Source organism: Lactuca serriola, chromosome 3 (assembly GCF_051521515.1).
Source record: "Lactuca serriola cultivar US96UC23 chromosome 3, Lser_US96UC23_V15, whole genome shotgun sequence".
In the NCBI taxonomy this organism is placed as follows: domain Eukaryota; kingdom Viridiplantae; phylum Streptophyta; class Magnoliopsida; order Asterales; family Asteraceae; genus Lactuca; species Lactuca serriola.
The window spans coordinates 108,997,002-109,005,733 of NC_136410.1; the positions used below are offsets into that span (position 1 = coordinate 108,997,002).

General features: G+C 34.9%; 1 long non-coding RNA gene across 1 annotated transcript; it reads right to left on the reverse strand.

Annotated features, from left to right (window-relative positions):
- Positions 1–6,791: 6,791 nt before the first annotated feature.
- On the reverse strand, positions 6,792–8,245 carry LOC145093012 (uncharacterized). Its single transcript, XR_013702728.1, has 3 exons — positions 7,889–8,245; positions 7,319–7,366; positions 6,792–7,097 (listed from the first exon to the last, which is right to left on the reverse strand). It is a non-coding gene; the product is annotated as an uncharacterized LOC145093012 (long non-coding RNA).
- Between the last annotated feature and the right edge of the window lie 487 nt (positions 8,246–8,732).

An 8,732-nucleotide genomic window follows, 5' to 3' on the forward strand; every position in this document is an offset into this window, starting at 1 on the left:
CAACAGACTTGTCTTTGAAGTTGCTCTCAGCAACCCTCAAGAGACCTCGGAGTTTGCTTAGGGTGACCTCCTCTTTGTTCATGTGGTAGGTCATCCTAAATTGATTGTACATCGGAGGCAAAGAGTGAAGCATCATGTCGATCGCCAAGTCTTCCCCAAAGTCAACATTTAACTTGCGAAGGCGGTCGACATACCTTTGCATCTTTTGCAGGTGCACGGTAAGATATTCTCCATGACACATCTTAGCGGAAATCATGTTAGTGAAAATCTCATAACGCTCTTGTCTCGCGTTCTGGTGGTATCTCTCCAATAAGTCTTGATGCATCTCGTACGGGTACTGTCCTCATAGGACTTTTGGAATTCGGAGTTCATGGTGGCTATCATGATGCAATGTACCTTCATTGCATCACGCTCATGGGTTTCAAAAGCGGTAATTTCAGCCAGAGTAGCGATTTCAGGGTTGATCTTCTCGAGCTTCTCATCGAGGACATACTCCTTATCCTCATAGCGAGCAATGGTGCGAATGTATCTTATCCATTCGCTAAAGTTCGTTCCATCGAAGGTGACCTTTTGGCAAAGGCTCATCAACGTGAAAGAACTAGTAGCAACGTTGTTTGCGTTCGACATGTACAAATAGAAAGGACAAAGATAGATTAGAATATGAATCCCTAATTATCACCCAATAAGAAAAATTAGGGCTAGGATCCAACAACAACATTTACATACTAGAAAAGGGATGCCGTAATCTAACATGCAAATAAATTGAAGGTAAGTGAATGACGATTCACTAATTCTCCACGATAAAAACCTAACTATAAGACCTAAATGTATTGAGAATTCCTAGATTCGGATGAGATTCATTGAAACTATTCAATGGCATGTTTAAATCTCGATATGCCCCTCTTGTTTGTGACTGGGATACCGAGGATCACAAAGCGGGTGTGAATTACCATGCAAATTCACATGGTGCCTTCATTGTAACGATCACCTATTCGATGTGCCGGTAAACCACACACGCTCAATCGAACTATGATAAACAATGAATCACCCTTTGCAACCTTTGCTTAGAACCAATTAGTGTGCCGGTAAACCACACACGCTCCACTAACTTCTTAGCAAGGGTGCAAAGTGTAATTTCATGGGATTGCATCAATTCATTTTTCTTAAAGTAACTAAGATTGGAAAATTTTAAAATATGTGTAGTTACTTTGTATTACTTATTATACTTTTAATGAGAGGATGAGGTTGCCCTATCCTACCCGTTCGGCTAACGACCCTCCACCGATCAAGCAAGCGGTGGGTGTGAGTGTACACCCATTAAGCGCCATTTTATAGGCCGCAACCTTATACCCACCTTATAGATCGACTTCGTGAATGAGGCCTACTAACGGTAAGACTAGCATTTTAGTTATATATATATATATATATATATATATATATATATATATATATATATATATATATATGTTATTCTTGTAATATTATATTAGTATAGGGTTGTATTTTAAACATTTTAAAATCTAGGGTTGGAAATTTAAATTGTCTAAATTAAAACTTTTAATCACAAAATATAAATTTCAAAACTTGAGGACAAGTTTTAAACATTTAAAACATGGAGGATCAAATAACAAATAATTTTAATTAACAATTAATTTCCTAATTATCTATATTTGATTTATTCAAGATTTCTTGCAAGATAATTACCAAATTAATCAAAATAATTAATTAATTATCATATAAGGAAATTAAATATTTTATTAGTTGATAAATATCTTTAATTAGATCAAGATTATAGTCATATATATCAAAGAATCGGATTAAGGTTGATCTAATATGATTAAGGTAAGTTTCCATAAGATAATCATGAAGAAATCCCGAATCTGGCCATTCCTGACGCTTGGACTCGCCGAGTTCACTAAGAGACTCGCCGAGTCAGGCCAACTCGCCAAGTCCACTATGGAACTCGCCGAGTCCATGACTCAGAAACACAAAAATCGAATTTTGCAGTTAAGTTTCAAACAAATAAGCAACAATTTAATGAAAACCAAGCTAGGCTCTGATACCACTGATGGGTTTTAGCCATAAGAACTTTCCTATGTGCGCATGCAAAACCCTAATGCTTGGATCTAGGCTTTCTAATTAAATATGCTTTGAATCCAAGACTTCTAATGACTAATTAGAAATAAGAACAATACTAAATCAGATCTAGAATCATACCTTTGAATCTCTTGTTTGATCTTGTTATCTTGGAGCTCTAGAGTTACAATTGTCACTCTTCTAATGGTTTACAAACACCAAATAGCAAGGAGGATGATTTGGAAGAGAGGAGAGGGAAGGGAATCGGCCAGGGGTTCTCTACTTTAGATTAAGTTCCGATTTCCCTTTGCCATAGGGTCTATTTATACTTGTAGACTCCTTAAGGGTTACAGCTTAAACCCTAATTGGATAATCTTCTCTTAAAGCAATCCAAATCCATTCCTTAGATAACCTTGGATGATTTGAAGCTATCTATAGCTTCTAGAATCCGTCCACTATCTATCCAATATGGATTTACAGTCTAAAGTTTAACTATCAAACAATTGACAGTTTATACCCTCTTATTTAATTAATCTCTTTAAGTCACCAAATTAATTCTAATTAATTCTATGACTTATATTAATCAAATAACAATATTATTATTCTTTATATTATTCTCATAATATATTAATAATATTTACTCTCTCTTAATAAATCATCCTATCAAGTTGCTATGGTGAAGGCAACCCAAAAGGACCATGCACAACCGGGTCAAATACTTGCCTAATATAGTTGCAGCCTTAGACACTATTCCAACAAGTTCAACTCTACACGACATTTGAGGCGAGTTACCTTCCAGTAGAAGTGGGTCGAAGGCACCAATGCCGACCCACTAGTAAGAGTTATAGTAGAGATGATTGTCTTTGTGATAATTATCTGGTATGGCATTATCTGTTATGCTTTATGTGTTAGTATGCTATGATATTATGTGATAGTGGTAGGAGGGGTAGGATAGGCCCCAGTACCGGTTGAAAGGACCGAAGGGGTATGCCAGCACCCTGATAAGCTACGCAGTATATGACTTATATGTTTATGTACTAGGATGTTATATGGTAGAAGTAGGGGTGAAATAGTCCCCAGTACCGGTCGAAAGGACCGAAGGGGTAGGCCAGGACCCTGATATGCTAGGCGAGGTACCGGTCGAAAGGACTGAAGGGGTAGGCCAACACCCTGATATGCTAGTCAAGTTAGCTGTTGAAAGAGACCGAAGGGGTAGGCCAGCACCCTGATATGCTAGGAAGTTACCGATTGAAAGAGACCGAAGGGGTAGTCCAGTACGCAGACATGTTAGACAGCATGTTTATTATATGGTATTTGGTATGATGGGGGAAATCACTAAGCTTTGTGCTTACAATTTTCAGTTTTTGTTTCAGGTCCTTCTTCTTCGAAGGGAAAGGAGCCGACACAATAGCAACGCATCACACATACGATTTTCCACACATGAGATTGTTGTGATTTGTACTCTGACATTATTTTCCTATGATATGTTTTTGAGATGGTTGACTTATGGTTTTCATGATATGAGATAACATTGATGACATTTTCAGTAATCTGCTTTATGAATCTTTAAATTAAAAATGATTTTTTTTTGGTCTTGAAATTTGTGATATTACATGGGTACTACAACTTTCTTTTATATTACGTAGACTAATAATCAACCTATCTCCATTTCACGTTTTATGATACATACTTGTATCGTGTCAAATGTGAAACTTAAATAAATCATAACTTAGTCATATAAAATCATATTTTCGGGTTATTTGTATCCACATAATTGTCATTACGTCCACTACAATTTTCATTATGATTATTTATCCTCAAGAATATTTTATTTTTAATCTTTATTTTATTGTTTCAACGATAAATTTTATATTAAGGTTTTCTACAAATATTATATAATCACAATATTTGTCCACTTAATGTGTATACAATAATTATTTATTGGCTCGCAACACCTACGAAAAACAATTTCATTAATCAGGGATTTTAATTTAATCGATTAAATGTATAATTATTATTATTATTATACTCTAAATATCTAGTGCAAAATTGTCGGTGTTACATCATTATATTGGTTTAATTATCTTACTATAAAATAGACGTAACAAATGATTCTATATGTTTTGCATATGTTGGTATCACCTATGACATTTTGACTTATAATTGACTTTAGCTCATTGTAGAATTTGACCCAAGTTGTGATGGATTTGGAATAGGTCATTGAAAAGAGAGTGACTTTGATGTTTGAAATGACAAAAGAATAGTTCTTGAACATAAAATTGAGAGTAAGATTAGGGACGAATGTGAATTTCAGATTTTAGGAGAGAGAAAGTGACGAAACTTCTTTATGAATGAAAATATAAGTTTTTTCACAATCTATCATTGGGGTTAGAGTGGAAGCCTTCGACAACAAAAAGTTTAGTTTTCTGATTTTTATATCATTTAAGAGGCCATCTTGAGTTTAACAACCAGCTGTTCTACAAGACATCTTAGATGTTATGTACCTTTCATGCCTAAGGGATTTTCAATATTAGGTTATGATTGGACTGTATAATTATATTGCTTAGTTTCCTGGGTTGTTCTACATGCCATTTGAAACGGCCAATAAGACACCTAGATAAATGTCTTAGATATGTTAATATTAGCCTATTTTCTATATTTACTTTGTCAAATTTTAATATTTACAACAACCTAATCCCCAACTTTGAGGTTTAAATTGTCCACAATGAAAAATAAAAAAATTAAAGACAAAAAAAATACATCAAAAAATAAAAAACCCTAACCAATCCATAGTTTCATTGAGATTCGTGGTTGCACTTGGTATGTGGACAAACCTTTTGAACCCCAAGGTTACGCATAGTGAGTAAGTAAAATCTTATGAGGGTTTGAACTATAGACACCAAGAAGCAGGTATCTACAATACATATACGAAAACAAGGGAAACAAAACTAGGAGGGTTGTAGCATACTTATCTACCATGATGTTTACCATATACACCTTTCCTATCAAAGTTCATCCCTTTAAAAAAAGAAAGCTCCTCCATGTCTAGCTTCACTATTGTTCCACTTCCTTCTGGGATGTCCTCTACTCCTTTTACCATCAATTAACATTGGCTCTACCCTCGTTACATGCATTGATCATAGCTTTCTAAATACATATATGTACATCTCAATCGTCATTCTCTCAATTTTTCGCTGATAGGAGCCACTCCTAACGAAGTCACTCCTAATTTTTCGACGATTCTAGACTTCTAATGACATATCCATACCACCTCACTCGTCCTTATCTTGATTTGTCAATGAGCCAAAACTGAATTAAAAACCTCTTGGCTCGATTTGTTGACACAAAAATGACGTCCACCTTAAGCATACTATGCGAGTAAGTTCAGAATTTCATGATCGGGGATACATCTTCTAGTGCTTTGATCTGGTCTAGGTTTAAAGTATGTATTAGTCTTAGTCCAAAAAGACGTTTTGATTTGTGGTATGAAATGCTTTTTCTTTTGCTTTTGTCTAATACTCCGACATTATATCATCAAAAAAATTAACCTACTTAACAAACCAAGGTAAATGATTTGATGCAAGTAATTCTTCATCAGGAAAAGTTTCGTAAATTTCATCATTGCAAGTGTTGGTCAGATGAATAAGGAGACATGGAGGATGTTCCATTCATTACTAGAAAACTGGGAATTAGCGACATATTTTAGTGACAGAAAAAATCCGTCGGAATACCGACGCACTAAGAATGTGAAATTATTAGAATATTAGTGACGTTTTTGCAATGGTTTTGAGAAAAAAGACACTACCATCGGTAATTTGTTACTATATATTACTATATACTCATGGTTTACCGGCGAAAGTTAACAAACTTTTTTTAGTTTTGTTGGTAACCCGTCGGAAAAATTAAGATTTTTTTATTTATTACTTGAGGGAAATTTGGTAAATAAAAAAATTTAGGGCGGCATGTTTTACTTAAGCGGACTATGGATCAGAAACCTAAATCAAAAAATCGCCTGTTCATTATCTCTGTGAACGTCGTCAAACGACCTCACCTCTGGTCCAATCTTACCATCGCAGCCCTTAAAGTTTTGGAAATGAAGGCTTCTCAGCTAACAGGTGACCTGAAAAGCTTTCTTCCAGGTGTAGAGAGTTTCACATACAACCTTGTTTAATCCTTCGAACTTTATCGAGCTGAAACGACCCCATCGTGTTAGATCCTTCCATCTCCAACTTCGATTTCCACTATTATAAAATTGGTGCAATAGCTACAACACAATCCGTAGCTATTCCGTAGCTATAAGCAGATAGTTACGGAATTGCTACGGAAATCTGGCTGTAGCATAATGGCCCGTGGCTAAATTATAGCTACGGATTAGCTACAGAATCACTACGGACTACGGAATTTTCCGTAGCAACCATAGCTACGGAATAGCTATGAAAATAAATAGCTACGGATTTCGTACGGAATAGTTACGGAAGTGAATAGCTACGGAATAGCTACAGAACTAAATAACTACGGATTCAAATAGCTACGGAACTAAATAGCTACGGAAATCCGTAGCTATTCCGTAGCTAACTTCGTTTTATTTCCGTAGCTAACTTCGTTTTATTTATAAAAAAAAAATTAAAATTTAAAAATTTCCAATGTTTTGTCAAATACCGCATTCAATTTATATTTGTCCCAAATACCATATAAAATACACCAAAAAACATCCATAATACCAAGTTCAATACATTCCATTCAATTGTCCAAAATACCATACAAAAGTAAGCACTAACAATACACACAAACAATACCAAGTGTTTACAAAATCAATTGTTCCAAATACCATACAAACTAAGCAGTAGCAAAACAAACAAACAATATCAATGACAAATGCAATTGTTTCAGAATACTTATCAATCGTCCTCAGGTGGATTATCGGGGGACCATGGGATTAATTTCTAGACATATCCATCATTCTCAACCATTTCCATTTGTTGTTCTTCCATGGTAGAAACTTGCACACGCAATCTATCAACCTAAAAAATAGTAACACAATTCAATACTTAAACAGTAATAACGATGTACTTTAGTTTATTATAACAATGTATTTTAGTTTATAATTATAGCAATACACTTAACTTTAAATTCATAATTGCAATGTACTTTTGTTTAATATCAACTTAATCTATAAAAGCAACATACAACTTAACTTTAATCCATAACTTTAAAACCATAATAACAAGAAGATTATGCTAACCTTCAAAAAAGTCAAGCCTCATAGATGTGCCAATTAACTGATTAGCCCCTGCTCAAACATAATCACATCATCAAAATAAACCAAAACAAAAACAAAAAATCAATAATTAATAATCAAGAAACCAATAATAAAGAAGCAATAATCACATAAACCATTTTCCAGCAAAACCTCATTCTACTCTACAACCAATAATAGAGAAGCAAGTTACACAAACAGAAAATCTATCATTTGCTAGATTAGATTATCAAATTGGTGTAACCGAAAATCAATCATTTGCTGGATTTGATTATCAAATTGAACCAAAAATCAGATACACTTAGACCTAGTCTAAGCTTGCACTCGAAATCTTTACAGTAAGAAGAGAATGAAAAGAGATTTTTTTTTTGTTGTATTTCAAGTCCCCTGACTTGTATTATTCAGTGCTTTAAATGAACCTCAAAAAAACTAATCAGAAGGCGAAATCCATAAACACTCAAAACAGACAAAGCAAACGGTGATCACGATATATGAATCGTAACCCAAAACGAAAACCTAAGTGAAATTAAACAAAAAAAAAAAAAAAAAACTTACATGAAAGATTGATGATGATGGCAATGACAATTAGATGACAGCGACGGGAAGGAGATACCGACGACAGCAAAGAGACGACGGCGACGTAACTCCGGTGGCTGCAGAAAGAACAAAATCCGGTAAGAAAATGACAGCGAGTGAAAGAGAAGATCGAAGGGGAGGGTGTGAATGGGAAGTGCGACCGTCCGAGTGATAGAGAAGAGGGAAACCTAATGAACGAAATGAAGGAAATGAGCGGGATATTAAAAAAATTGGCGTTTGAGCCGGCTTAATGGAGGCAGAGGCGGCCAAAAAAAAATGAAACCCTAAATTGGAGAAGGCCAAAAAATCATGAAAAAAGGGTGGGGTAAGATTCAAACTCAAGGCGACTGCGCATATAGCCAATACATCCTTACTTGCTTTTCCTACAATTGCTTTTGACCACTTCCATTCTCGTTATTATTATTATTATTATTGTTATTATTATTATTATTCGAGTATTAATTTTTTTGGATAAATTTTGTTACATATTTAAGACACAAACAACTCGATCCCAACCAGGGGCTCTGCCCCTTGGACCCCTGGGACCCCGCTCCCAGGGGCGCTGCCCCCGGACCCCGTTCGTTTAGGGGCTTCTCCCCTAAATAACAATGTACTTTGAATCTTGAAAACTTAAACAAGTGCGCACTACTACACCATCCTAAACTTGTTCAATATTTAACAAGATCACTTTTGGTTAACGATTTTAATCATATTACACTTAAATTACATTAATGATATAAAATCACCAACAAACCTCCCCCATTTAAATGTAATGCTGATTAAACTTAAAACAAAACATAAACAACAACAAACTGGTGCATAA